Source organism: Dendrobates tinctorius, unplaced genomic scaffold (assembly GCF_039654945.1).
Source record: "Dendrobates tinctorius isolate UK_male_01 unplaced genomic scaffold, ASM3965494v1 ptg000332l, whole genome shotgun sequence".
Lineage (NCBI taxonomy): Eukaryota > Metazoa > Chordata > Amphibia > Anura > Dendrobatidae > Dendrobates > Dendrobates tinctorius.
This window is the reverse complement of record NW_027361998.1, coordinates 17,527,259-17,554,308: the sequence shown is the minus strand read 5'-3', so window position 1 is coordinate 17,554,308 and position 27,050 is coordinate 17,527,259. Positions and strand designations below refer to the sequence as shown.

General features: G+C 48.2%; 9 non-coding genes across 9 annotated transcripts; all 9 read right to left on the bottom strand.

Annotated features, from left to right (window-relative positions):
- Positions 1–7,695: 7,695 nt before the first annotated feature.
- TRNAV-UAC (transfer RNA valine (anticodon UAC)) lies at positions 7,696–7,768 on the bottom strand. The gene has a single exon. It is a non-coding gene; the product is annotated as a tRNA-Val (tRNA).
- Positions 7,769–19,385: 11,617 nt separating this feature from the next.
- On the bottom strand, positions 19,386–19,458 carry TRNAV-AAC (transfer RNA valine (anticodon AAC)). Its single transcript has one exon. It is a non-coding gene; the product is annotated as a tRNA-Val (tRNA).
- Positions 19,459–20,226: 768 nt separating this feature from the next.
- On the bottom strand, positions 20,227–20,299 carry TRNAV-UAC (transfer RNA valine (anticodon UAC)). The gene has a single exon. It is a non-coding gene; the product is annotated as a tRNA-Val (tRNA).
- Positions 20,300–20,396: 97 nt separating this feature from the next.
- On the bottom strand, positions 20,397–20,469 carry TRNAV-CAC (transfer RNA valine (anticodon CAC)). Its single transcript has one exon. It is a non-coding gene; the product is annotated as a tRNA-Val (tRNA).
- Positions 20,470–20,555: 86 nt separating this feature from the next.
- Positions 20,556–20,628, bottom strand: TRNAV-AAC (transfer RNA valine (anticodon AAC)). Its single transcript has one exon. It is a non-coding gene; the product is annotated as a tRNA-Val (tRNA).
- A 1,097-nt stretch (positions 20,629–21,725) lies between these two features.
- TRNAV-UAC (transfer RNA valine (anticodon UAC)) lies at positions 21,726–21,798 on the bottom strand. Its single transcript has one exon. It is a non-coding gene; the product is annotated as a tRNA-Val (tRNA).
- A 97-nt stretch (positions 21,799–21,895) lies between these two features.
- TRNAV-CAC (transfer RNA valine (anticodon CAC)) lies at positions 21,896–21,968 on the bottom strand. Its single transcript has one exon. It is a non-coding gene; the product is annotated as a tRNA-Val (tRNA).
- Positions 21,969–22,054: 86 nt separating this feature from the next.
- TRNAV-AAC (transfer RNA valine (anticodon AAC)) lies at positions 22,055–22,127 on the bottom strand. Its single transcript has one exon. It is a non-coding gene; the product is annotated as a tRNA-Val (tRNA).
- A 277-nt stretch (positions 22,128–22,404) lies between these two features.
- TRNAV-UAC (transfer RNA valine (anticodon UAC)) lies at positions 22,405–22,477 on the bottom strand. The gene has a single exon. It is a non-coding gene; the product is annotated as a tRNA-Val (tRNA).
- Between the last annotated feature and the right edge of the window lie 4,573 nt (positions 22,478–27,050).

The following is a 27,050-nucleotide window of genomic DNA, read 5'->3' as shown; positions in this document are numbered from 1 at the left end:
AATCTAATATAGAAAGCTCAAAGTGTGTGTGTGTATGTCTGGGATAGGCATCTGCACCGTCGCAGCTACAGCCACAAAATGTCACACGTCACACGTCTGGACCCGAGAGTGTCCTAGGCTATGTTGTGAGGCAAAATTTTAACCCCGTGCGTTCCAATTCACCAATTTTGCCCCTATCTACATAATGAGGAAAAAGTGTGTGCGCGTCAAGCCCCGCCCCTCATTGTGATGTTATAATGCCCCTATTTGCATACTGGGGAACCAGTGTGTGCGCATCAAGCCCCGCCCCTCATTATGATGTCACTATGGTTGACTATGGGATGGAGGATGTGTGATGGGTATATGGGCACCGGACTATGGGATGGAGGATATGTATGATGGGTATATGGGCATGGGACTATGGGATGGAGGATATGTATGATGGGTATATGGGCACGGGACTATGGGATGGAGGATATGTATGATGGGTATATGGGCATGGGACTATGGGATGGAGGATATGTATGAAGGGTATATGGGCACGGGACTATGGGATGACGGATAATTATAATTTGCTATAACTAACCACAGTTAGTTACTATGCCCGGGCAGCGCCGGGCTCTTCAGCTAGTTTCCCAAATAAAGATGTTTCCCAGTCATATATACCCACTTTTTATTTTTCCATCAATATGGCCGTGTGAGGGCTTGTTTTTTGCAGGACGAGTTGTACTTTTGAATGACATGATTGGCTTTATCAAATAGCGTACTCGAAAATGGGAAAAAAATTCAAAGTGCGTTGAAATTGAAAAAAGTGGAATTCTAGAATTTTTTTGGTCGTCTCAGCAGCCTCCAATCTCCACATGTCAGCAGCCTCCCATCTCCACACGTCAGCAGCCTCCCATCTCCACACGTCAGCAGCCTCCCATCTCCACACGTCAGCAGCCTCCCATCTCCTCACCTCAGCAGCCTCCCATCTCTTCAGCTGCCTCCCATCTCCTCACCTCAGCAGCCTCCCATCTCCACACCTCAGCAGCCTCCCATCTCCTCTCCTCAGCAGCCTCCCATCTCCACACCTCAGCAGCCTCCCATCTCCACACCTCAGCAGCCTCCCATCTCCTCTCCTCAGCAGCCTCCCATCTCCTCTCCTCAGCAGCCTCCCATCTCCTCACCTCAGCAGCCTCCCATCTCCTCACCTCAGCAGCCTCCCATCTCCTCAGCAGCCTCCCATCTCCTCAGCAGCCTCCCATCTCCTCACCAGCCTCCATCTCCTCACCTCAGTAGCCTCCCATCTCCTCTCCTCAGCAGCCTCCCATCTCCACACGTCAGCAGCCTCCCATCTCCACACCTCAACAGCCTCCCATCTCCACACGTCAGCAGCCTCCCATCTCCTCACCTCAGCAGCCTCCCATCTCCTCAGCAGCCTCCCATCTCCTCACCTCAGCAGCCTCCCATCTCCACACCTCAGCAGCCTCCCATCTCCTCTCCTCAGCAGCCTCCCATCTCCACACCTCAGCAGCCTCCCATCTCCACACCTCAGCAGCCTCCCATCTCCTCTCCTCAGCAGCCTCCCATCTCCTCTCCTCAGCAGCCTCCCATCTCCTCTCCTCAGCAGCCTCCCATCTCCTCACCTCAGCAGCCTCCCATCTCCTCAGCAGCCTCCCATCTCCTCACCAGCCTCCATCTCCTCACCTCAGTAGCCTCCCATCTCCTCTCCTCAGCAGCCTCCCATCTCCTCTCCTCAGCAGCCTCCCATCTCCTCACCTCAGCAGCCTCCCATCTCCTCAGCAGCCTCCCATCTCCTCACCAGCCTCCATCTCCTCACCTCAGTAGCCTCTCATCTCCTCTCCTCAGCAGCCTCCCATCTCCACACCTCAGCAGCCTCCCATCTCCACACCTCAGCAGCCTCCCATCTCCTCACCTCAGCAGCCTCCCATCTCCTCAGCAGCCTCCCATCTCCTCAGCAGCCTCCCATCTCCTCACCAGCCTCCCATCTCCTCACCAGCCTCCATCTCCTCACCTCAGTAGCCTCCCATCTCCTCTCCTCAGCAGCCTCCCATCTCCACACCTCAGCAGCCTCCCATCTCCACACCTCAGCAGCCTCCCATCTCCACACCTCAGCAGCCTCCCATCTCCTCACCTCAGCAGCCTCCCATCTCCTCACCTCAGCAGCCTCCCATCTCCTCACCTCAGCAGCCTCCCATCTCCACACCTCAGCAGCCTCCCATCTCCACACCTCAGCAGCCTCCATCTCCTCACCTCAGCAGCCTCCCATCTCCTCACCTCAGCAGACTCCCATCTCCTCACCTCAGCAACCTCCCATCTCCTCAGCAGATTGCCATCTCCTCACCTCACTCCCCTCTGCAACTTCCTGCAAGTCCTGGCACACTGCCCGCCTCCTCTGCCTCTGCCGATTTCAGCATCTTCTGTCTCCCAGAAACATGACATGTTGCTGCTCTGCTGGAGAATGAAGAAGAGCACGCAGTGTGTCACATGACCTGTGTCAGGACCATGATGCACTTGGTCCTGCTGCTGCTTTAAAGGTACAGCACTGAATTCTGGCCGCCGCATTCACTAACAACACTGTAGGTGTATCTTTAAATCACCGCGGTGTTGTTAGGTATCTGGCTTGCAGCGGCCATGACCTATTGCACCTGTAGCCCAAACAGCAGTATCAAGAGAGGAGGGCCCGGCCTGCCAGCGCTTCCGGGCCCCTCCTTTTGCTACTGTTCATGGGGCCCCATACAGTAGTAAGGGCAGTAATGCCCTGATGGCGGCCCTGCTGCCCAGTTTCGAACTGAGGACCTTTCGCGTGTAACCCTAACCCTAACCCTAACCCTAACCCTAACTCTTAACCAAACCATACCCTGATCCTAACCCTAACCCTAACCCTGACCCTGACCCTAACCCTAACCCTTAACCAAACCATACCCTGATCCTAACCCTAACCCTGACCCTGACCCTAACCCTAACCCTAACCCTGACCCTAACCCTAACCCTAACTCTAACCCTGACCCTAACCTTAACCCTGACCCTAACCCTAACCCTGACCCTGACCCTAACCCTAACCCTTAACCAAACCATACCCTGATCCTAACCCTAACCCTGACCCTGACCCTAGCACTGACCCTAACCCTAACCCTAACCCTTAACCAAACCATACCCTGATCCTAACCCTAACCCTGACCCTGACCCTAACCCTAACCCTTAACCAAACCATACCCTGATCCTAACCCTGACCCTGACCCTAACCCTAACCCTAACCCTAACCCTAAACCCCCTTAACTAACCCTAACTCTAACCCAAACCCCTAAATTCCATTGTCTAAACTAATGGTAAAAAAAAAAACGCATGTGCAAAAAAACGCATACATAAGCATGCCAATGCGCACATATGCTCACCATAGACTTATAATGGGTGTCTTGCTGTAAAAAAATGCATTGCGCGTGCATGCATTGTTTTGAGGCAAGTCGGACGCTCAAAAAATGCAACAGGTTGCATTTTGTGCACCCGAGCGCATACCGCAAAAAAACGCATGCGCGGTAAAAAGCGTACAAACGCATGTGTATGCGCACATAAGCGCATCCCATGCAAAGTATAGGAGAAAAAAAATGCATGCGCTATTTAGCGCGAAAAAAAATGTAAATGTGAAACCAGCCTATCAGCGTGTTTCTGCCCAGTTTCGAACTGGGGACCTTTCACGTGTTAGGCAAACGTGATAACCACTACACTACAGAATCCAGCTACAGAAGGTTACTGTGGTCATGATGAGCCATCGAGAACAAAGACTCAACGTCAAAAGCTTTAATATCAACGCCTAATGTCATGCTTCTATCCTGTTTCTAACTGGGGACCGTTCGCGTGTGAGGTGAACGTGACAACCACTATGTCATGATTTGCAGTCTTGCCCTGTCCTGTATTTTGTATAATATGTCATTTAACTTTCCTCTGGTTCATTTGCTGTAAATTAACCATGTCTCCTTCCCCCAATACTTGCAATGTCTTGTGATGTACCTGGACCATAATCTAATTTAGGCTTGTGTCAACAGCTAGTGGAACTTTGGCTATTGTTTTCCTAAGCAGAAGATAACCTACAATACACATCCTGTAGACTAAGTGGAGCCCTTACATTTCTAGAATCTTCTGATGGACCAAACCATTGAATAGTAGGTGTGACCCCTACCCCCCTTCAGATGGACTGATCCCAGGAGCCCTGACAATACATTCTTGCTTTAAGATCAGATGTGAGTTGGATGCTAAAAGAGAAGGACGAGGCTGTCTGAGGAAGCTTCGGCCTCTGTGTGATCGTGGTGGATTTCTGGGACTCTTAAAGGACTATGGTTTTGTGATCTGGCACAAGGATTGTCGGGAGGTGCCCCCGAATCAGTTTCCTGTGGACTTATTTTGGGACTCTGCAAATTATCTTCGTGTTGTTCCTGTTTTCTGGTCAATAAATCTGTTGGATCGTTCCCAGGCCTGTTGTCCCTCCTTGCTCTGGAGAATACTCCCGTCACAAACTGGTTGGCAGCGGTGGGATCAGAGCAGAAGAAATGGAGGACAACGGCCCATCAACTTCTGGAACCAGAGCCTCAGAGTACAAGAACTGGACTGCAAAGAACCTACAAACAAAGGCCCGTGAACTGGGAGTCAGCTGCAAGGGACTCTCCAAGGAGCAGCTGATTGAAGCTTTGGAAGCAGTTCGCCTGCAAGATGATGCTGAGGAAGGATCCTCACAGCAAAGAGAGGAAAGGCGGCAGTCGGAGGTAAATACCCAAAAAAGTCAGTGGGTTGTGTGGTACGAGGAGGAGATGGCCTTGCTGGGAGAAGAGGCTACCATAGAAGATAAGAAGGAGGTCATGCGCACAGCCAAGGAGAGGCAGCGCAGGATGGAGGAGAGGGCAATGCTGGAGAGGGAGATCGCTTTGGAGGCAGCGAGAAGCTCCAGACAGACTGTACCCACAGCATCCCCCATGAGGGAACTCCCCAGAGTGTCCCGCAAAGACTTCAAGCCGTTTAATGAGGCTTCCGGTGACATTGAGGGCTTCTTCCTGGACTTTGAGCATCAGTGTCGATTAATGGAAGTCCCGGAAAGGGAGCGCGTCCGACATCTTGTGGGGCTCTTAGAGGGTGGAGCTGCCGCAGCCTATAGAGCTATGGACCCTCGGTGGAACTGTGAGTATGCAGAGATTAAACGGACTGTTCTCGAACATTATGCTGTGACCCCAGACACTTACAGGACCCAGTTTCGTACTTTAGCCTGTAATGAGGAAGTGTCTTTCAAGATGTATGCCCACAGACTCAAACAAATATGTAATCGCTGGCTGGAGGCAGAGGAGGCCTTAACCTGGAACACCTGTCTCCAGGTTATCCTAAAAGAACAATTTTTTGCCCAGTGCCCCGCTGAGATCAGGGAATGGGTGCGTGAGAGGAAACCTGCTACAGTGGAAGAAGCTGCATCTCTCGCTGATGAGGCTCTCACCATCAAGCCTCGGTGGAGAGTTCTGTTGGAGGATGGAGAGAGGCCTACCAGCTCCACAACACCGGTGGCCCCCAGTTCTTCTGTCCCCATTGTTCCCCGTTCCTCTGAGCCACCACCTCGTGTTGATACCTGGGTTAATGTGCCTCCTGTTGCTTCCACTGCGTTTTCTGGAATACGACGAGGAGAGGAAGTAGCAGAGCGCAGGTGTTATGGTTGTGGGCATCCGGGGCATCTGCAGGCCTCATGTCCAGCCAGCTCATGGAGGAATCGTCCTCAAACCCCTACAGCACCTTCAGGTGGGAGCCGACCGGCAGGTTCCCTTACCCCTCGCCCAAGAGGACGCATTGGATGGAGTGAGACACAGCACAGATGCTATCGATGTGGGCAGCCGGGGCATCTGCAAGCCTCCTGCCCAGCTGTTCAAATGAGGATTGATCCTGTACCCAATCATATTATTAATTATGTACAGCCAAGTGCCATGGAGGAAGACGTGTCACCACTACGTGAGGACTGGCCTAGTGCCTCACCCACCCATGTTGCACCACTAGGAGTTTATGGTGTGCGACCCGCAGCTATGACGACTTCAGCTCATCGAGGTAAGCACTTGCAGGAGGTCGTGCTGGATGGACAAAGACTTGTTGGATTTTGTGACTCGGGGGCTTTCCTCACGCTGGCTGATCCCCGAGTGGTTCGGCCTGAGGCAATCCATAGAGGACCTGGGATTGTCATTGAACTGGCTGGTGGACAATGGAGGACTATTCCCACAGCCACTGTGGATCTGAACTTTGGTTTTGGGGTCAGGCGATGTTTGGTTGGGGTGATGGGTGGTCTGCCTGCAGCTGTTCTCCTGGGCAATGATGTGGGAAAGCTACGATGCCAATTTGTGGCTGCATGAAGCCACATGTAAGTTAAGCCATGCCTGTGTGTACTTAACCAGTGACCTGTAGAGGTCCCTAGTACGTACACAAATTGGGAGGGGAAGGGATTGTCATGATTTGCAGTCTTGCCCTGTCCTGTATTTTGTATAATATGTCATTTAACTTTCCTCTGGTTCATTTGCTGTAAATTAACCATGTCTCCTTCCCCCAATACTTGCAATGTCTTGTGATGTACCTGGACCTTAATCTAATTTCGGCTTGTGTCAACAGCTAGTGGAACTTTGGCTATTGTTTTCCTAAGCAGAAGATAACCTACAATACACATCCTGTAGACTAAGTGGAGCCCTTACATTTCTAGAATCTTCTGATGGACCAAACCATTGAATAGTAGGTGTGACCCCTACCCCCCTTCAGATGGACTGATCCCAGGAGCCCTGACAATACATTCTTGCTTTAAGATCAGATGTGAGTTGGATGCTAAAAGAGAAGGACGAGGCTGTCTGAGGAAGCTTCGGCCTCTGTGTGATCGTGGTGGATTTCTGGGACTCTTAAAGGACTATGGTTTTGTGATCTGGCACAAGGATTGTCGGGAGGTGCCCCCGAATCAGTTTCCTGTGGACTTATTTTGGGACTCTGCAAATTATCTTCGTGTTGTTCCTGTTTTCTGGTCAATAAATCTGTTGGATCGTTCCCAGGCCTGTTGTCCCTCCTTGCTCTGGAGAATACTCCCGTCACACACTACACTTCAGAAACTCCATGCAAAGCTAAAGATGTTTAAACATGCTGAAATGAACTTGAAAAAGAAAAAAACAGCCAGCCAAAGTCAAGAGGTCTTCCTCTATGTCTGAAGACAGGACAAAGTGCATTTTGCAACACAGGAACCTTTCATTTGTCAGGCTATTGGAGAAAAAGAACAAACAGGGAAACAAAACCATGCTCCACAAAACATTCTCATGCCTTTGTCCAAAAGCCAAAAAGAAAAAGCACCTAGATGCCTGCTTTCGCACCTTGATCCTATCAGGTGTTACTTGAATTAGGAACACTTAGACACTGTCAAAAACACACATGCTTGCCAAAAGCAAAAACGGGTAGAAATAATCACATTGGTAAAAGTAATGCTCATTAAACCAGCAATAGAATATGCTAACTAAGGCTAATTAAGCCAACAATATACGTTTGTGATCAAAATAAAGAAAAGCCACATGTTTCTGCCCGGGATCAAAACAGGGAACTTTCAGGAGGATGGCAAACAGGACAATCACTACACTACAGTAATCAGACAAGAGCGTCTACTGTGGTCATGGCAAGCATTAAAGATCAAGCACTCATTGTCAAAAGCGCTAGTTTGCAAGAGGAACGCTGTGTTTCTGCCCAGTTTCGAACTGAGGACCTTTCGCGTGTAAAGCGAACGTGATAACCGCTACACTACAGAAACCAACCGATTCAAACAAACAAAAAATGCTGTGGTCATGGCAAGCAATAAAGAACAAGCACTGAAAGTCAAAAAGATCGTTTTCCAAGAGAAAAAGCTGTGTTTCTGCCCAGTTTCGAACTGGGAGCTTTCGCCTGTGAGGCGAACGTGATAACCGCTACACTACAGAAACCGGATGCAAGCGCTTACTGTGGTGACAACAAGCAATCGAGATCAAGAACTGAAAGTCAAAAGCATGGATACCAAAGGGTAACAGCGTGTTTCTGCCCAGTTTCGAACTGGGGACCTTTCGCGTGTTAGGCGAACGCGATAACCACTACACTACAGCAAACCGGCTGCGGAAGGTTGCTGTGGTCATGACGAGCCATCGAGAACAAAGACTCAACGTCAAAAGCTTTAATATCAACGCCTAATGTCATGCTTCTATCCAGTTTCAAACTGGGGACCTGTCACGTGTGAGGTGAACGTGATAACCGCTACACTACAGAAACCAGATGCAAGCGCTTACTGTGGTGACAACAAGCAATCGAGATCAAGAACTGAAAGTCAAAAGCTTGGATACCAAAGGGTAACAGCGTGTTTCTGCCCAGTTTCAAACTGGGGACCTTTCGCGTGTTAGGCAAACGTGATAATCACTACACTACAGAAACCGGCTGCGGAAGGTTACTGTGGTCATGACGAGCCATTGAGAACAAAGACTCAACGTCAAAAGCTTTAATATCAATGCATAATGTCATGCTTCTACCCAGTTTCGAACTGGGGACCGTTCGCGGGTGAGGTGAACGTGACAACCACTACACTTCAGAAACTCCATGCAAAGATAAATATGTTTAAACATGCTGAAATGAACTTGAAAAAGAAAAAAACAGCCAGCCAAAGTCAAGAGGTCTTCCTCTATGTCTGAAGACAGGACAAAGTGCATTTTGCAACACAGGAACCTTTCATTTGTCAGGCTATTGGAGAAAAAGAACAAACAGGGAAACAAAACCATGCTCCACAAAACATTCTCATGCCTTTGTCCAAAAGCCAAAAAGAAAAAGCACCTAGATGCCTGCTTTCGCACCTTGATCCTATCAGGTGTTACTTGAATTAGGAACACTTAGACACTGTCAAAAACACAAATGCTCGCCAAAAGCAAAAACGGGTAGAAATAATCACATTGGTAAAAGTAATGCTCATTAAACCAGCAATAGAATATGCTAACTAATGGTAATTAAGCCAACAATATACGTTTGTGATCAAAATAAAGAAAAGCCACATGTTTCTGCCCGGGATCAAAACAGGGAACTTTCAGGAGGATGGCAAACAGGACAATCACTACAGTAAACAGACAAGAGCGTTTACTGTGGTCATGGCAAGCATTAAAGATCAAGCACTCATTGTCAAAAGCGCTAGTTTGCAAGAGAAACGCTGTGTTTCTGCCCAGTTTCGAACTGAGGACTAGAGTTGAGCGACTTTTGGTTTTTTAGGGTCGCGTTTCGTTTCGTGAAACCCGACTTTTCCAAAAGTCGGGTCGAGCAAGATCGTCCGATTATAGGGAAAAGTCGGGGTCGTCCCCAAACACGAAACCCAATGTAAGTCAATGGGGAATAAAAGTCGGCAGTGAGAGGAGGACAGGAAACACACCAACAGTGCCCATTTGAATGCCAAAAGCATCAATTCTTCTTACTTAAGCTTGTCAACCTTAATTAACTTCATAATATAAGTTACGCACATAAAAATGGGTGTTATTTGGCTAAAGTTGTGGGGGGGAGGGCTGGTTGCAGGTTTTCATGTGCCCTGGGCGAAAGAGCGCCCATTTAACACATACCACAACTCATCATGCGCCGATACGGCAGATAAATAGCGGTATAGTACAATGAAAAATACCTCACTTTTTACATCTCATGACGAGGCCCATCTATTTCTCCATACAGAATCATTGGTCCCATATAATGTTTGAAACAGTATATGATGAGCTCCACATAATGCTACAGTATATGTTGGTCCTCATGGATGAAGCTCCACTGTCTTATGGGCCCAAATAATGCTCCAAACATAATGGGCCCCATTTCTAATGCTCTAGTGTATAATGGGCCCTGTAAATGCTGCTCCAGTGTCTGATGTCCACCTTTGGAATGTTCCAGTGTATGGTGGGCCCCATCTATCATTCTCCAGAGTATAGTGCTCCCCAAAAATTGCTGTCCCAACATTGAAAACAATCAAATAAGTCTCCTCGCTAGTGAATCCCTGTACTTGTCTGGACAGGTGCTGTAGCTTGCTTAAAAGCTCGCCAGCCGTTCTCACGCCCAGTATGGATTGCACGTGATTGCACAAAGGTTAGAAAGGGTACCGTATCCCTGGATAACATGTATGGATAGCGTACACATTCAAAATATATGTCTATACAGCATGAGGCAGGCTCAGACGGTGTTAGGCCCAGTATGGATTGCACGTCATTGCACAAAGGTTAGAAAGGGTACCGTATCCTTGGATAACATGTATGGATAGCGTACACATTCAAAATATATGTCTATACAGCATGAGGCAGGCTCAGACGGTGTTAGGCCCAGTATGGATTGCACGTCATTGCACAAAGGTTAGAAAGGGTACCGTATCCCTGGATAACATGTATGGATAGCGTACACATTCAAAATATATGTCTATACAGCATGAGGCAGGCTCAGACGGTGTTAGGCCCAGTATGGATTGCACGTGATTGCACAAAGGTTAGAAAGGGTACCGTATCCCCGGATAACATGTATGGATAGCGTACACATTCAAAATATATGTCTATACAGCATGAGGCAGGCTCAGACGGTGTTAGGCCCAGTATGGATTGCACGTGATTGCACAAAGGTTAGAAAGGGTACCGTATCCCCGGATAACATGTATGGATAGCGTACACATTCAAAATATATGTCTATACAGCATGAGGCAGGCTCAGACGGTGTTAGGCCCAGTATGGATTGCACGTCATTGCACAAAGGTTAGAAAGAGTACCGTATTCCCGGATAACATGTATGGATAGCGTACACATTCAAAATATATGTCTATACAGCATGAGGCAGGCTCAGACGGTGTTAGGCCCAGTATGGATTGCACGTGATTGCACAAAGGTTAGAAAGGGTACCGTATCCCTGGATAACATGTATGGATAGCGTACACATTCAAAATATATGTCTATACAGCATGAGGCAGGCTCAGACGGTGTTAGGCCCAGTATGGATTGCACGTCATTGCACAAAGGTTTGAAAGGGTACCGTATCCCCGGATAACATGTATGGATAGCGTACACATTCAAAATATATGTCTATACAGCATGAGGCAGGCTCAGGCGGTGTTAGGCCCAGTATGGATTGCACGTCATTGCACAAAGGTTAGAAAGGGTACCGTATCCCCGGATAACATGTATGGATAGCGTACACATTCAAAATATATGTCTATACAGCATGAGGCAGGCTCAGACGGTGTTAGGCCCAGTATGGATTGCACATCATTGCACAAAGGTTAGAAAGGGTACCGTATCCCTGGATAACATGTATGGATAGCGTACACATTCAAAATATATGTCTCAGGAGGCAGGCTCAGTATGGATTTGACGGCCCATATTACACAGCGGAGGAGCAGGGAGAGGTAAAGATTGCAAATGCTGGGGCCCTGCCCAAGCAAGGGTGGCCCACTCTTGGGCGTCGGTACTGGCACTGGGCCCCCATAGTACAGCCGTGTGTCTGACGGTGGGTGTGCACCACCACCGTCAGAGACACTTGATTGCACTATGAGGGACCCTGTGCCAGTGCCCGCGCCCAAGAGTCGGCCTACCCACCTGTCCAGGGCAACGGCACTCGCACGGTGTCGTGCGCTAGGTGGTTACCCCGGCCATGGGGGGGAGGCAGCACAGTTAGGGAGTTTTAGAAAGTGGCATATGTTGATGTTGGACATTCAGCTGATGCAAAAGGCGAAATAGGTGAAGTACCAGGAAGAGGTGGACCAAAGCAAGCCATTTTTCTGTCACCCTATGTGTCATCAGGGGAAGGTGGGACAAAATCCTTGGAAACCCATGCGTGGTTCATTTTAATGAAGGTTAGATCATCCACATTTTGGGTTGACAGACGGGTCCTTTTTTCTGTCAGGATTGATCCAGCTGCACTGAAGACTCTTTCCGATAGCACACTTGCAGCTGGGCAAGCAAGCTCCTGTAAGGCATATTGGGCCAATTCAGGCCAGGTGTCCAGTTTAGCGGCCCAATAGTCAAAGGGGAATGACCTGTGTGGGAGAACATCGATATGGGAGGAAAAGTAGTTTGTAACCATAGTTGACAACTGCTGTCTCCTGTCACTTTCCATCGATGCAGTATTACCAGTTGTGTGAACGGTATTTGAAAAATCAGTCCACAACATTGTCATGAAACCCCTGTCTCCAACGCAACTTTTGCTGTGTGCACCACGAACACCTCTGCCAAGCTGCCCCCGGCCCGTACGGCTCGTGTGAGAACCATCACCGCTGCTGTGTGCTGGGAATGCCTCAAGCAACCGATTTACCAGAGTTGCTTGTTTATTAGCCAATATTAGGTCAAGGTTCTCCTGTGGCATGATGTTTTGTAATTTGCCTTTATAGCGTGGATCCAGGATGCTGGCCAACCAGTAGTCGTCATCGTTCATCATTTTGGCAATGCGGGGGGTCCCTTTTTAGGATCCGCAAGGCATAATCTGACATGTGGGCCAATGTTCCCGGTGTCAATGATGCACTGCGAGTGCTGGGTGGAGGAGCACTTTCTGGCAAATCCACATCCCTCCAGTCACGCACAAACCCTGTACCAGACCTTGCCACGCCAACATTTTCACTTGCCCCACGAGATGCATCCTCCTCCCCTAAGTAATCATCCCCATCATCCTCCTCCTCCTCCTCCTCTTCTTCCTCCACCTCGTCCAGGAGATGTCCCTGAGCAGACAATGGCTGAATGTCATCAAGGATTCCCTCCTCCTCTTCCTCCTCATCAACATTGGCTGTAGATGCCTGCTCCTTAAGGTGCATCAAAGTTTGCATGAGCAGACGCATAAGTGGGATGCTCATGCTTAGGATGGCGTCGTCTGCGCTTACCAGCCATGTGCATTCCTCAAAACACTGAAGGACTTTACAAAGGTCTTTCAGCTTCGACCACTGCACGCCTGTCAACTCCATGTCTGCTCTCAAAGTGCCTGGCCGTGTATCCTCCCACAAATGCATTATGGCCTGCCTCTGCTCGCACAGCCGCTCCACCATGTGCAGGGTGGAGTTCCACCTTGTTGCAATGTCGATAATGAGGCGGTGGTTGGGAAGGTGGAGCAATCGCTGCAGCTTCTGCATACGAACGGAGTGTACAGGCGACCGGCGGATGTGCGCGCACAGTCTTCGCACCTTCTGGAGCAGGGCTGTTAACTCCGGATAATTTTTGAGGAAGCACTGCACCACCAGGTTCAAGGTGTGAGCCAAGCAAGGTATGTGGCTGAGTTTTGAAAGGGCTATGGCTGCCACAAAATTACGGCCGTTATCAATAACTACCTTGCCTGCCTCAAGATGTACACTGCCCAGCCATGACTCAGTTTGTCGCTTCAAGTACTCGGCCAGCACCTCGGCGGTGTGTCTGTCGCCCAAACACATCATCTGCAACACAGCCTGCTGACGCTTTCCACTAGCTGCTCGATAGGGGGACACATCGTGTGCAACAGTGGCAGCTGCAGATGGAGTGCTCGTACGACTGCGCTCTGTGGACGAGCTTTCGCTTCTGGAGGAGGAGGAGGAGGAGGGTCGAACGCCTACAGCCAACTGTTTCCTATACCGTGGGCTAGGCAGCACTGTACCACCACCGCTGTCCCCTGTGGACCCTGCATCCACCACATTAACCCAGTGCACAGTGATGGACACGTAACGGCCCTGGCCATGCCGACTGGACCATGCATCAGTTGTGAGGTGCACCTTTCCGCTCACTGACTGCTTGAGTGCATGGACAATGCGGTCTTTCACATGATGGTGGAGGGCTGGGATGGCTTTGCGAGAGAAGAAGTGGCGACTGGGTAGGTCATAGCGTGGTACTGCATAGGCCATGAGTTCGCGGAAAGCTGTGCTTTCCACCAACCGAAAGGGCATCATCTCAAACGAGATTAGTTTGGCAATGTGGGCGTTCAAACCCAGTGTACGCGGATGAGAGACTGAGTACTTTCTTGACCTACTCATAGTGTCTGGGAGGGTGAGCTGGACTTGAGAGCTGCATATGGTGGAAGTAGCGGTGGACAGGGCGGACTGAGAGAGGGTTGATGATGGTGATGGAGTTGGTGTTCTTTCTGATGGCCTAGAATCAGTCTTTCGTTGATATAACAGTGGGATTCCCTGACTGCTGTGGCCTTGCAACGACACCTCAACATTTGCTGCTGTGCTAACCGGTGGGCTTACAGTGGGGGAAACAATGTAGCGTTGCTGACTACCTTCGTTGTGATCAGTTGCACATGTGGCACTTGAGGTTTGGTGTTGTGTCCACGCTTGCAAGTGCATGCTGGTTAAATGTCTAAGCATGCAACTGGTATTCAAATTTTTCAGATTTTTCCCTCGGCTAAAGTTCTTTGCACACTTCTTACAGATAACCTTGGCCTGATCATGAGGATTTTGTTCAAAAAAGTGCCACACTGCACTCTTCCTACTTTGGCAGACATTTTGCGGCCTAGCACGCTGTGATCTTTTGACCCTCTGGACAAGCTGTCCAGCAACTCTTTTGATGTTTGGAACCTGTCTTTGGAGTGCTCCGGGCATGCCAGATAACAGCTGTTGCGATGTCGATGTCTGCTGTGGATGCTCCTCATCTGAGCTATTGGAAGCAGCACCCTCTTCCCCCAATGGATGCCAATCTGGGTCAACAACTGGGTCATCCATCACCTCCTCTTCTATGTCATGTGCACCTTTCTCTGTGTCACCGTGTATGGTGGTATAGTGTGCGGGAAGGGGCACCTGAGTCTCATCAGGGTCAAAATCTGGCTCTGTACACTGCGAGGACAATGTAGTGCTCTGAGTGAATGTACCAGCAGATTTATCCATCAGCGGCTGTGCATCAGTGCACTCCATGTCAGATTCATCTTGGCCTGGGTAATTCACCATTTGACTTGATAATCCAGGCATGGTATGTGAAAACAGCTCCATGGAGTAATCAGTAGTATGGCCTGCGTCATCCTTCAATCTTGGTTGGGGTGAAGGACACAAGGAAAGGTGTGGTTCATGAACATGAGCCTCCAATGACGACTCAGTGCTTTTACTTTTTACAACTGAAGAAGAGGAGGCGATAGAGCTGGAGGCTGAGTCAGCAATGTAAGACAAAACTTTTTCCTGATGCTCTGCCTTTAAAAGCGGTATGCCAACTCCTAGAAAACTAAGCGTTCGAGGCCTTATGTAGCCAGACGATGACGCAGGGTCAGCACCTCCTGCATTTGGTCCTATTTTGCTCTTGCCACTACCATCAGATCCATCACCAACACCATCATTACCAGCTGCCAACCCCCGCCCAATTCCACGGCCTCTTCCACCAGCCTTCCTCATTTTTGGTAGAAATGTAGACAAAGTCCAACAAACTATATAGTAATGTAAAACAAGGTACAAGGTGTCTATAGGACAGGGGAGATTTAGAATTTCTGCACACACTTGTGGACAGAGGACACTTGTGGATTGTGTGCGGCCCACTGATATCTGAGCACTATGTCACAGGCTCGATGGCACAGCTGTGACCAAAGTGACGAGAGGATAATGGAGATTTTGAATCTCTGCGTACACTTTTGGACACTGGACACTTGTGGATTGTGTTAGGCCCACTGATATCTGAGCGCTATGTGACACGCTCGATGGCACAGCTGCCTGTGACCAAGGTGACTAGAGGATAATGGAGATTTTGAATCTCTGCGTACACTTTTGGACACTGGACACTTGTGGATTGTGTTAGGCCCACTGTTATCTGAGCACTATGTGACACGCTCGATGGCACAGCTGCCTGTGACCAAAGTGACGAGAGGATAATGGAGATTTTGAATCTCTGCGTACACTTTTGGACACTGGACACTTGTGGATTGTTTGCGGCCCACTGATATCTGAGCGCTATGTGACACGCTCGATGGCACAGCTGCCTGTGACCAAAGTGACGAGAGGATAATGGAGATTTTGAATCTCTGCGTACACTTTTAGACACTGGACACTTGTGGATTGTGTGCGGCCCACTGATATCTGAGCGCTATGTGACACGCTCGATGGCACAGCTGCCTGTGACCAAAGTGACGAGAGGATAATGGAGATTTTGAATCTCTGCGTACACTTTTGGACACTGGACACTTGTGGATTGTGTTAGGCCCACTGATATCTGAGCGCTACGTGACACGCTCGATGGCACAGCTGCCTGTGACCAAAGTGACGAGAGGATAATGGAGATTTTGAATCTCTGCGTACACTTTTGGACACTGGACACTTGTGGATTGTGTGAGGCCCACTGATATCTGAGCGCTATGTGACACGCTCGATGGCACAGCTGCCTGTGACCAAAGTGACGAGAGGATAATGGAGATTTTGAATCTCTGCGTACACTTTTGGACACTGGACACTTGTGGATTGTGTTAGGCCCACTGTTATCTGAGCGCTATGTGACATGCTCGATGGCACAGCTGCCTGTGACCAAAGTGACGAGAGGATTATGGAGATTTTGAATCTCTACGTACACTTTTGGACACTGGACACTTGTGGATTGTGTGAGGCCCACTGATATCTGAGCGATATGTGACACGCTCGATGGCACAGCTGCCTGTGACCAAAGTGACGAGAGGATAATGGAGATTTTGAATCTCTGCGTACACTTTTGGACACTGGACACTTGTGGATTGTGTGAGGCCCACTGATATCTGAGCGCTATGTGACACGCTCGATGGCACAGCTGCCTGTGACCAAAGTGACGAGAGGATAATGGAGATTTTGAATCTCTGCGTACACTTTTGGACACTGGACACTTGTGGATTGTGTGAGGCCCACTGAAATCTGAGCGCTACGTGACACGCTCGATGGCACAGCTGCCTGTGACCAAAGTGACAAGAGGATAATGGAGATTTTGAATCTCTGCGTACACTTTTGGACACTGGACACTTGTGGATTGTGTGAGGCCCACTGATATCTGAGCGCTATGTGACACGCTCGATGGCACAGCTGCCTGTGACCAAAGTGACGAGAGGATAATGGAGATTTTGAATCTCTGCGTACACTTTTGGACACTGGACACTTGTGGATTGTGTGAGGCCCACTGATATCTGAGCGCTATGTGACACGCTCGATGGCACAGCTGCCTGTGACCAAAGTGACGAGAGGATAATGGAGATTTTGAATCTCTGCGTACACTTTTGGACACTGGACACTTGTGGATTGTGTGAGGCCCACTGATATCTGAGCGCTATGTGACACGCTCGATGGCACAGCTGCCTGTGACCAAAGTGACGAGAGGATAATGGAGATTTTGAATCTCTGCGTACACTTTTGGACACTGGACACTTGTGGATTGTGTGAGGCCCACTGATATCTGAGCGCTATGTGACACGCTCGATGGCACAGCTGCCTGTGACCAAAGTGACGAGAGGATAATTGAGATTTTGAATCTCTGCGTACCCTTTTGGACACTGGACACTTGTGGATTGTGTGAGGCCCACTGATATCTGAGCGCTATGTGACACGCTCGATGGCACAGCTGCCTGTGACCAAAGTGACGAGAGGATAATGGAGATTTTGAATCTCTGCGTACACTTTTGGACACTGGACACTTGTGGATTGTGTTAGGCCCACTGTTATCTGAGCGCTATGTGACACGCTCGATGGCACAGCTGCCTGTGACCAAAGTGACGAGAGGATAATGGAGATTTTGAATCTCTGCGTACACTTTTGGACACTGGACACTTGTGGATTGTGTGAGGCCCACTGATATCTGAGCGCTATGTGACACGCTCGATGGCACAGCTGCATGTGACCAAAGTGACGAGAGGATAATGGAGATTTTTAATCTCTGCGTACACTTTTGGACACTGGACACTTGTGGATTGTGTTAGGCCCACTGATTTCTGAGCGCTACGTGACACGCTCGATGGCACAGCTGCCTGTGACCAAAGTGACGAGAGGATAATGGAGATTTTGAATCTCTGCGTACATTTTTGGACACTGGACACTTGTGGATTGTGTGCGGCCCACTGATATCTGAGCGCTATGTGACACGCTCGATGGCACAGCTGCCTGTGACCAAAGTGACGAGAGGATAATGGAGATTTTGAATCTCTGCGTACACTTGTGGACAGTGGACACTTGTGGATTGTGTGAGGCCCACTGATATCTGAGCGCTATGTGACACGCTCGATGGCACAGCTGCCTGTGACCAAAGTGACGAGAGGATAATGGAGATTTTGAATCTCTGCGTACACTTTTGGACACTGGACACTTGTGGATTGTGTGAGGCCCACTGATATCTGAGCGCTATGTGACACGCTCGATGGCACAGCTGCCTGTGACCAAAGTGACGAGAGGATAATGGAGATTTTGAATCTCTGCGTACACTTTTGGACACTGGACACTTGTGGATTGTGTTAGGCCCACTGATATCTGAGCGCTATGTGACACGCTCGATGGCACAGCTGCCTGTTACCAAAGTGACGAGAGGATAATGGAGATTTTGAATCTCTGCGTACACTTTTGGACACTGGACACTTGTGGATTGTGTGCGGCCCACTGATATCTGAGCGCTATGTGACACGCTCGATGGCACAGCTGCCTGTGACCAAAGTGACGAGAGGATAATGGAGATTTTGAATCTCTGCGTACACTTTTGGACACTGGACACTTGTGGATTGTGTGAGGCCCACTGATATCTGAGCGCTATGTGACACGCTCGATGGCACAGCTGTGACAAAAGTGACTAGAGGATAAGGGAGATTGGATTGCTTTTAAAAAAGCAGTTTGCGGAGCAGTGGGTAAACAGCAATGTCAGCGTGTCAGGAAGCCTTAAAAGGCAGCCCAACAACCAACACCACTGATGCACCACAATATAGCCTCCCCTTGCACTGCACACACAGTGACTTGTGTGTTGTGCAGGCCAAATCGCTAGCAGCAGAAGCAGTTTTTTTGTCTTCTTCCCTGCCTAACGCGCTCCCTACAGAATCAGCAGCAACCTCTCCATATACTAAGATCGGCAGAAGTAAGATGGCGGTCGGCGTGCACGCCCTTTTATACCCCCTGTGACGCCCACCAAAGCAAGCCAATCACTTGCATGCCCTTCTGAAAGATGGTGGTGACCCGTGCCTAGGTCATCACGTTGCCCACAGTGTCCGTGGATCCTGATTGGCTGAAAAAGAGCGCAAAACAAACTTTTGAAACGCGACTTTGGCGCGTAAGTCGCCGAGCTCGCGGCCGACCTCATCCTAGGGTCGGGTTTCGTTTCATGAAACCCGACTTTGCCAAAAGTCGGCGACTTTTGAATTTTTTCGACCCGTTTCGCTCAACTCTAGTGATAACGGCTACACTACAGAAACCGGATGCAAGGGCTTACTGTGGTGACAACAAGCAATCGAGATCAAGAACTGAAAGTCAAAAGCTTGGATACCAAAGAGTAACAGCGTGTTTCTGCCCAGTTTCGAACTGGGGACCTTTCGCGTGTTAGGCGAACGTGATAACCACTACACTACAGAAACCGGCTGCGGAAGGTTACTGTGGTCATGACGAGCCATCGAGAACAAAGACTCAACGTCAAAAGCTTTAATATCAACGCCTAATGTCATGCTTCTATCCAGTTTCGAACTGGGGACCGTTCGCGTGTGAGGTGAACGTGACAACAACTACACTTCAGAAACTCCATGCAAAGCTAAAGATGTTTAAACATGCTGAAATGAACTTGAAAAAGAAAAAAACAGCCAGCCAAAGTCAAGAGGTCTTCCTCTATGTCTGAAGACAGGACAAAGTGCATTTTGCAACACAGGAACCTTTCATTTGTCAGGCTATTGGAGAAAAAGAACAAACAGGGAAACAAAACCATGCTCCACAAAACATTCTCATGCCTTTGTCCAAAAGCCAAAAAGAAAAAGCACCTAGATGCCTGCTTTCGCACCTTGATCCTATCAGGTGTTACTTGAATTAGGAACACTTAGACACTGTCAAAAACACACATGCTTGCCAAAAGCAAAAATGGGTAGAAATAATCACATTGGTAAAAGTAATGCTCATTAAACCAGCAATAGAATATGCTAACTAAGGCTAATTAAGCCAACAATATACGTTTGTGATCAAAATAAAGAAAAGCCACATGTTTCTGCCCGGGATCAAAACTGGGAACTTTCAGGAGGATGGCAAACAGGACAATCACTACACTACAGTAACCAGACAAGAGCGTTTACTGTGGTCATGGCAAGAATTAAAGATCAAGCACTCATTGTCAAAAGCGCTAGTTTGCAAAAGGAACGCTGTGTTTCTGCCCAGTTTCGAACTGAGGACTTTTCGCGTGTAAAGCGAACGTGATAACCACTACACTACAGAAACCACCAGATTCAAACAAACAAAAAATGCTGTGGTCATGGCAAGCAATAAAGAACAAGCACTGAAAGTCAAAAAGATTGTTTTCAAAGAGAAAAAGCTGTGTTTCTGCCCAGTTTCGAACTGGGGACCTTTCGCGTGTGAGGCGAACGTGATAACCGCTACACTACAGAAACCGGATGCAAGCGTTTACTGTGGTGACAACAAGCAATCGAGATCAAGAACTGAAAGTCAGAAGCTCGGATACCAAATGGTAACAGCGTGTTTCTGCCCAGTTTCGAACTGGGGACCTTTCGCGTGTTAGGCGAACGTGATAACCGCTACACTACAGAAACCGTATGCAAGCGTTTACTGTGGTGACAACAAGCAATCGAGATCAAGAACTGAAAGTCAAAAGGTTGGATACCAAAGGGTAACAGCGTGTTTCTGCCCAGTTTCGAACTGGGGACCTTTCGCGTGTTAGGCGAACGTGATAAGCACTACACTACAGAAACCGTCTGCCAAAGGTTACTGTGGTCATGACGAGCCATCGAGAACAAAGACTCAACGTCAAAAGCTTTAATATCAACTCCTAATGTCATGCTTCTATCCTGTCTCAAACGGTGGACCGTTCGAGTGTGAGGTTAACGTGACAACTACTACACTTCAGAAACTCCATGCAAAGCTAAAGATGTTTAAACATGCTGAAATGAACTTGAAAAAGAAAAAAACAGCCAGCCAAAGTCAAGAGGTCTTCCTCTATGTCTGAAGACAGGACAAAGTGCAGTTTGCAACACAGGAACCTTTCATTTGTCAGGCTATTGGAGAAAAAGAACAAACAGGGAAACAAAACCATGCTCCACAAAACATTCTCATGCCTTTGTCCAAAAGCCAAAAAGAAAAAGCACCTAGATGCCTGCTTTCGCACCTTGATCCTATCAGGTGTTACTTGAATTAGGAACACTTAGACACTGTCAAAAACACACATGCTTGCCAATAGCAAAAACGGGTAGAAATAATCACATTGGTAAAAGTAATGCTCATTAAACCAGCAATAGAATATGCTAACTAAGGCTAATTAAGCCAACAATATACGTTTGTGATCAAAATAAAGAAAAGCCACATGTTTCTGCCCGGGATCAAAACAGGGAACTTTCAGGAGGATGGCAAACAGGACAATCACTACACTACAGTAACCAGACAAGAGCGTTTACTGTGGTCATGGCAAGCATTAAAGATCAAGCACTCATTGTCAAAAGCGCTAGTTTGCAAGAGGACCGCTGTTTTTCTGCCCAGTTTCGAACTGCGGACCTTTCGCGTGTAAAGCGAACGTGATAACCGCTACACTACAGAAACCAACCGATTCAAACAAACAAAAATTGCTCTGGTCATGGCAAGCAATAAAGAACAAGCTCTGAAAGTCAAAAACATCGTTTTCCAAGAGAAAAAGCTGTGTTTCTGCCCAGTTTCGAACTGAGGACCTTTCGCATGTAAAGCGAACGTGATATCAGCTACACTACAGAAACCAACAAATTCAAACAAACAAAAAATGCTGTGGTCATGGCAAGCAATAAACAACAAGCACTGAAAGTCAAAAAGATCGTTTTCAAAGAGAAAACGCTGTGTTTCTGCCCAGTTTCGAACTGGGGACCTTTCGCGTGTGAGGCGAACGTGATAACCGCTACACTACAGAAACCAGATACAAGCGCTTACTGTGGTGACAACAAGCAATCGAGATCAAGAACTGAAAGTCAAAAGCTTGGATAGCAAAGGGTAACAGCGTGTTTCTGCCCAGTTTCGAACTGGGGACCTTTCGCGTGTTAGGCGAACGTGATAACCACTACACTACAGAATCCGGCTGCGGAAGGTGACTGTGGTCATGACGAGCCATCGAGAACAAAGACTCAACGTCAAAAGCTTTAATATCAACGCCTAATGTCATGCTTCTATCCAGTTTCGAACTAGGGACCGTTAGCGTGTGAGGTGAACGTGACAACCACTACACTTCAGAGGATGGCAAACAGGACAATCACTACACTACAGTAACCTGACAAGAGCGTTTACTGTGGTCATGGCAAGCATTAAAGATCAAGCACTCATTGTCAAAAGCACTAGTTACAAGAGGAACGCTGTGTTTCTGCCCAGTTTCGAACTGAGGACCTTTCGCGTGTAAAGCAAACGTGATAACCGCTACACTACAGAAACCAACCAATTCAAACAAACAAAAGATGCAGTGGTCATGGCAAGCAATAAAGAACAAGCACTGAAAGTCAAAAAGATTGTTTTCCAAGAGAAAAAGCTGTGTTTCTGCCCAGTTTCGAACTGGGGACCTTTCGCGTGTGAGACGAACGTGATAACGGCTACACTACAGAAACCGGATGCAAGCGCTTACTGTGGTGACAACAAGCAATCGAGATCAAGAACTGAAAGTCAAAAGCTTGGATACCAAAGGGTAAGGCTGGTTTCACATTTGCGTTTTTTTGCGCTGGAAAAAAACGCATACCTGCGCATGCGTTTTTTCCCCTATATTTAACATGGGTGCGCATACCTGCGCGCTGGTAAGCGCTCGTATGCGATTTTCATGCGCTGCGTTTTTTTGGGGTGTGCGTTTGTATTTTCCAGACGCAGCATGTTGCATTTTTTGGCCCTGCAAAAAAGCGCATGCGCACGTATGCGCACGTTTTGCGCTAAAAATGGCCATTATAGCCTATGGATGCGCATACGTGCGCACTGGCATGCGCATGTAAGCTTTTTTTAGCGCTGCGTTTTTTTGGTAGTGTCCACTTGTTGTACTAGTTATAATCTTCTAAAGTAAAAAAAAAAAGTCTATATAAAGGAGGTGCCTGCCAAAACTCTGCCACTACTACACTGACAGATTGGAGAGCAGACAGTCAACAAGGAACCCATCTGATCAGCGAAGAATGTGAGTATATTACATTATATGCCTGTCCTTTTAAATTATGTATGTACTAATGATTTTTATTATTTTTACATGCAGTATGTCTTCAGAATCCGAGTATTCCCCATCGCGGCAGGAATTGGCGCAAGCAGACCGTGAGGTGATTATTTTCGTGCATCTGGTAAGTATATCTGCTGCTTCTCCAAATCTCTTACGTTTTTTTCTACTTTTCTAAGACATCGTCATCATCATCATCTTCTGCGGACGGGACTAGTGAGGGCGAAGAGCAGGAGCAGCGAAGCCAAGTCCCGGTGGTGATACGGAATGTATGTATCAAATGATTTGTAATGTTCTTTATTTTTTATCTTCTATTTTTACTCTTTTTTATGTTTCTTTTTTTGTAACTTTTTATTCAATTTAAATTTGATTATTCTAATGAATGTGTTTTGTCTTGGTTCCACAACGGGATGAAGACATCTACCTGGATAATGAGCAGCTCATCAGCCTGGTCCAGGAGCGTTCGCCGTTGTGGGACAGCCGTGACCGGCTGCACAAGGACATTGTGGTGACCCAGCGGCTATGGAATGAGGTGGCCGCAGCGTTGATGGATGGCTGGGACAGCGCCACAGCATCCTCCAAAAAGGCGTTTAGTGAGTATTTCCCTGCTCTGTATTGTGCCGCAGTGACTGTTGTCCTTGACGGCACTGTTGGGTTTCGTGCTAGGTGTATTCTAGCAGGAAACCCAACAGTGTCATTGGGGTCTACAGTGACTGCTTTGAGTATTGTATTGCTACATTGTGCCGCAGTGACTGTTGTCCTTGACGGCACTGTTGGGTTTCGTGCTAGGTGTATTCTAGCAGGAAACCCAACAGTGTCATCGGGGTCTACAGTGACTGCTTTGAGTATTGTATTGCTACATTGTGCCGCAGTGACTGTTGTCCTTGACGGCACTGTTGGGTTTCGTGCTAGGTGTATTCTAGCAGGAAACCCAACAGTGTCATCGGGGTCTACAGTGACTGCTTTGAGTATTGTATTGCTACATTGTGCCGCAGTGACTGTTGTCCTTGACGGCACTGTTGGGTTTCGTGCTAGGTGTATTCTAGCAGGAAACCCAACAGTGTCATCGGGGTCTACAGTGACTGCTTTGAGTATTGTATTGCTACATTGTGCCGCAGTGACTGTTGTCCTTGACGGCACTGTTGGGTTTCGTGCTAGGTGTATTCTAGCAGGAAACCCAACAGTGTCATCGGGGTCTACAGTGACTGCTTTGAGTATTGTATTGCTATATTGTGCCGCAGTGACTGTTGTCCTTGACGGCACTGTTTTTTTTTTAACAACAGTGGACAAAGTACGAACACGTTGGCGTTCGATCAAGGACCGCTTCAACAGTGATGTTCGTGCTGAGGGCCAGGTTCGCAGTGGAGCTGCGTCAAGGACCAGAACTAGATACCGTCACTATCACGCGTTGCAGTTCCTAAGACCGGTCCTTGCCACGAGATCGTAAGTATTATAAATTTTGGGTTTTTATTTTTATTAATCTGTGTTTTTCTAATCCACAGCTGATGCTTCTTGTAAAGGCATGGTAGTAATGATTTTCCTTTATTCCACAGCACCTGGAGCAGCACCCTGCAACCTGGCCCTGGAGCGGTCCTTCCTCGGACGTCCTCTGACCCGTCCCAGCCATCCGACAGCCAGGAAGCACCTTGCAGGTCAGCCACACACACAGCTGGTGACCAGGAAGCTGGGCCATCAGGTGTTCCCCTGTCCCAGGTCTCTGCCACTGGTTATGCGGGCACTACCTGCCAGCGGCAGAGGGCCTTGGACAGGAATGTCTTGCCCGAGTTTATGCATTTGAGCGAGGCCTTTAATTCCAGCCTCAAGTCACTGTCCAACAGAGTTGAAAGCGGTTTTGCACTCATGGAACGTGGTTTTAACCACTTTGAACACCGCTTCAATTCTGTAGAACAGCGCCTTGACCGTCTGGAGGCCGACCTCAACAGACCAGCACACCATTTTTTTAGTAAGATTGAAAAGGGCATGGCGGAACACCTTAGTCCTGAGCAACAGCTGAATGTGCTGCAGGCCTGCAACAATGCTTTCTTGCAGGCTATGCAGCATAATCGGTACGGTCAGCAGTCAGTGGTGTCATTTCCACCTGTGCCACCATTGACTCGCTTCACCTCACTACCGACTTGTGCTGCATACCACTGCACGGACACCTCTATTCAAAGCCAGGACACCCACCGTTACACCACAAGTCTGAGTGCAGCTGGTCACTTCACCGACACCACCATGGCAAGCGCTGCTCCTGTCTGGAGCACCACCGCCACTCCCATGCATGCGTGGAGCTCAGCCACCACTAGGCAAACATGGAACAGCCCTGCCGCTACAACAACATGTAGTAGCCCTGCCACCACCACTCTGAAAACCTGGACCATCACTGCCGCCACCAGTCCTCCTGCAAGGACGAGCACTGCCAACGAAGAGCAGCAGCAGCAGCCACCTCAGCAGCAGCAGCCACCTCAGCAGCAGCAGCAACCACCTCAGCAGCAGCCACCACAGCAGCAGCAGCAGCCACCACCGCAGCAGCCGCCACCTCAGCAGCAGCAGCCACCTCAGCAGCAGCAGCCACACCAGCAGCAGCAGCCACCTCAGCAGCAGCAGCCACACCAGCAGCAGCAGCCACCTCAGCAGCAGCCGCCACCTCAGCAGCAGCCGCCACCTCAGCAGCAGCAGCAGCCACACCAGCAGACGGGGGACCTACACTCAATATTTGCCCCTAGTTCAAGGCGAAATCTATCAAGGCGGGCATTGGGCCAAAGTCGGTCCAGGCACACAAGCCTACGGCGACATGCCATTACAACTAATGTACCTGAACAGATTTCCTCTCCTCCAAGTGTTCCTAGTTTAATTCCCTTAACTGGACTACCTTCCCCCACAAGTTTTGTTGCCCCTTCCCCTCAAACACCGTCTTCAACTTCAAGTGTTGCATATTCCCTGCACACCCCCAAATTGAAACCATCTGCCCCCAAACGCCGTAAAAAATAATTTTTTGGTTTACTTTTTTTGATTAAAAATAAATTTACATTTGTGGTTCACCATTAAAAAGTTTCATTAATGTTGTTTGCGCCGCTCACACACACTGATGGGTAAATACATGTTAAAAACCAACCCAAGGCCTAGTATAGTCATATGTGAAATACCACGGCCTAGTATAGTCATACCAAGGCCTAGTGTAATAACTCTAGTTTTACCAACTTGGATCTGGTTTCATGAAAAACAAACTGTTGAAACTTGTCTAAAAAATAAGTTTCTTTCTAGTTTCAACAGTTTGTTTTTTGTGAAACAAGATGCTAGTTGTTAAAAATGGAGTTATTACAGTAGGCCTTGGTATGACTATACTAGGCCGTGGTATTTCACATATTACTATACTACTAGCCCCAAGGCCTACTATACTCATATTTGAAATACCACGGCCTAGTGTAGTCATTCCAAGGCCTAGTGTAATAACTCTAGTTTTACCAACTAGAATCTGGTTTCATGAAAAACAAACTGTTGAAACTTGTCAAGTTTCACCAGTTTGTTTTTCGTGAAACAAGATCCTAGTTGGTAAAAATCGAGTAGGCCTTGGTATGACTATACTAGGCCGTGGTATTTCACATATGACTATACTACTAGCCCCAAGGCCTACTATACTCATATTTGAAATACCACGGCCTACTGTAGTCATTCCAAGGCCTAGTGTAATAACTCTAGTTTTACCAACTAGAATCTGGTTTCATGAAAAACAAACTGTTGAAACTTGTCAAGTTTCAACAGTTTGTTTTTCGTGAAACAAGATCCTAGTTGGTAAAAATCGAGTAGGCCTTGGTATGACTA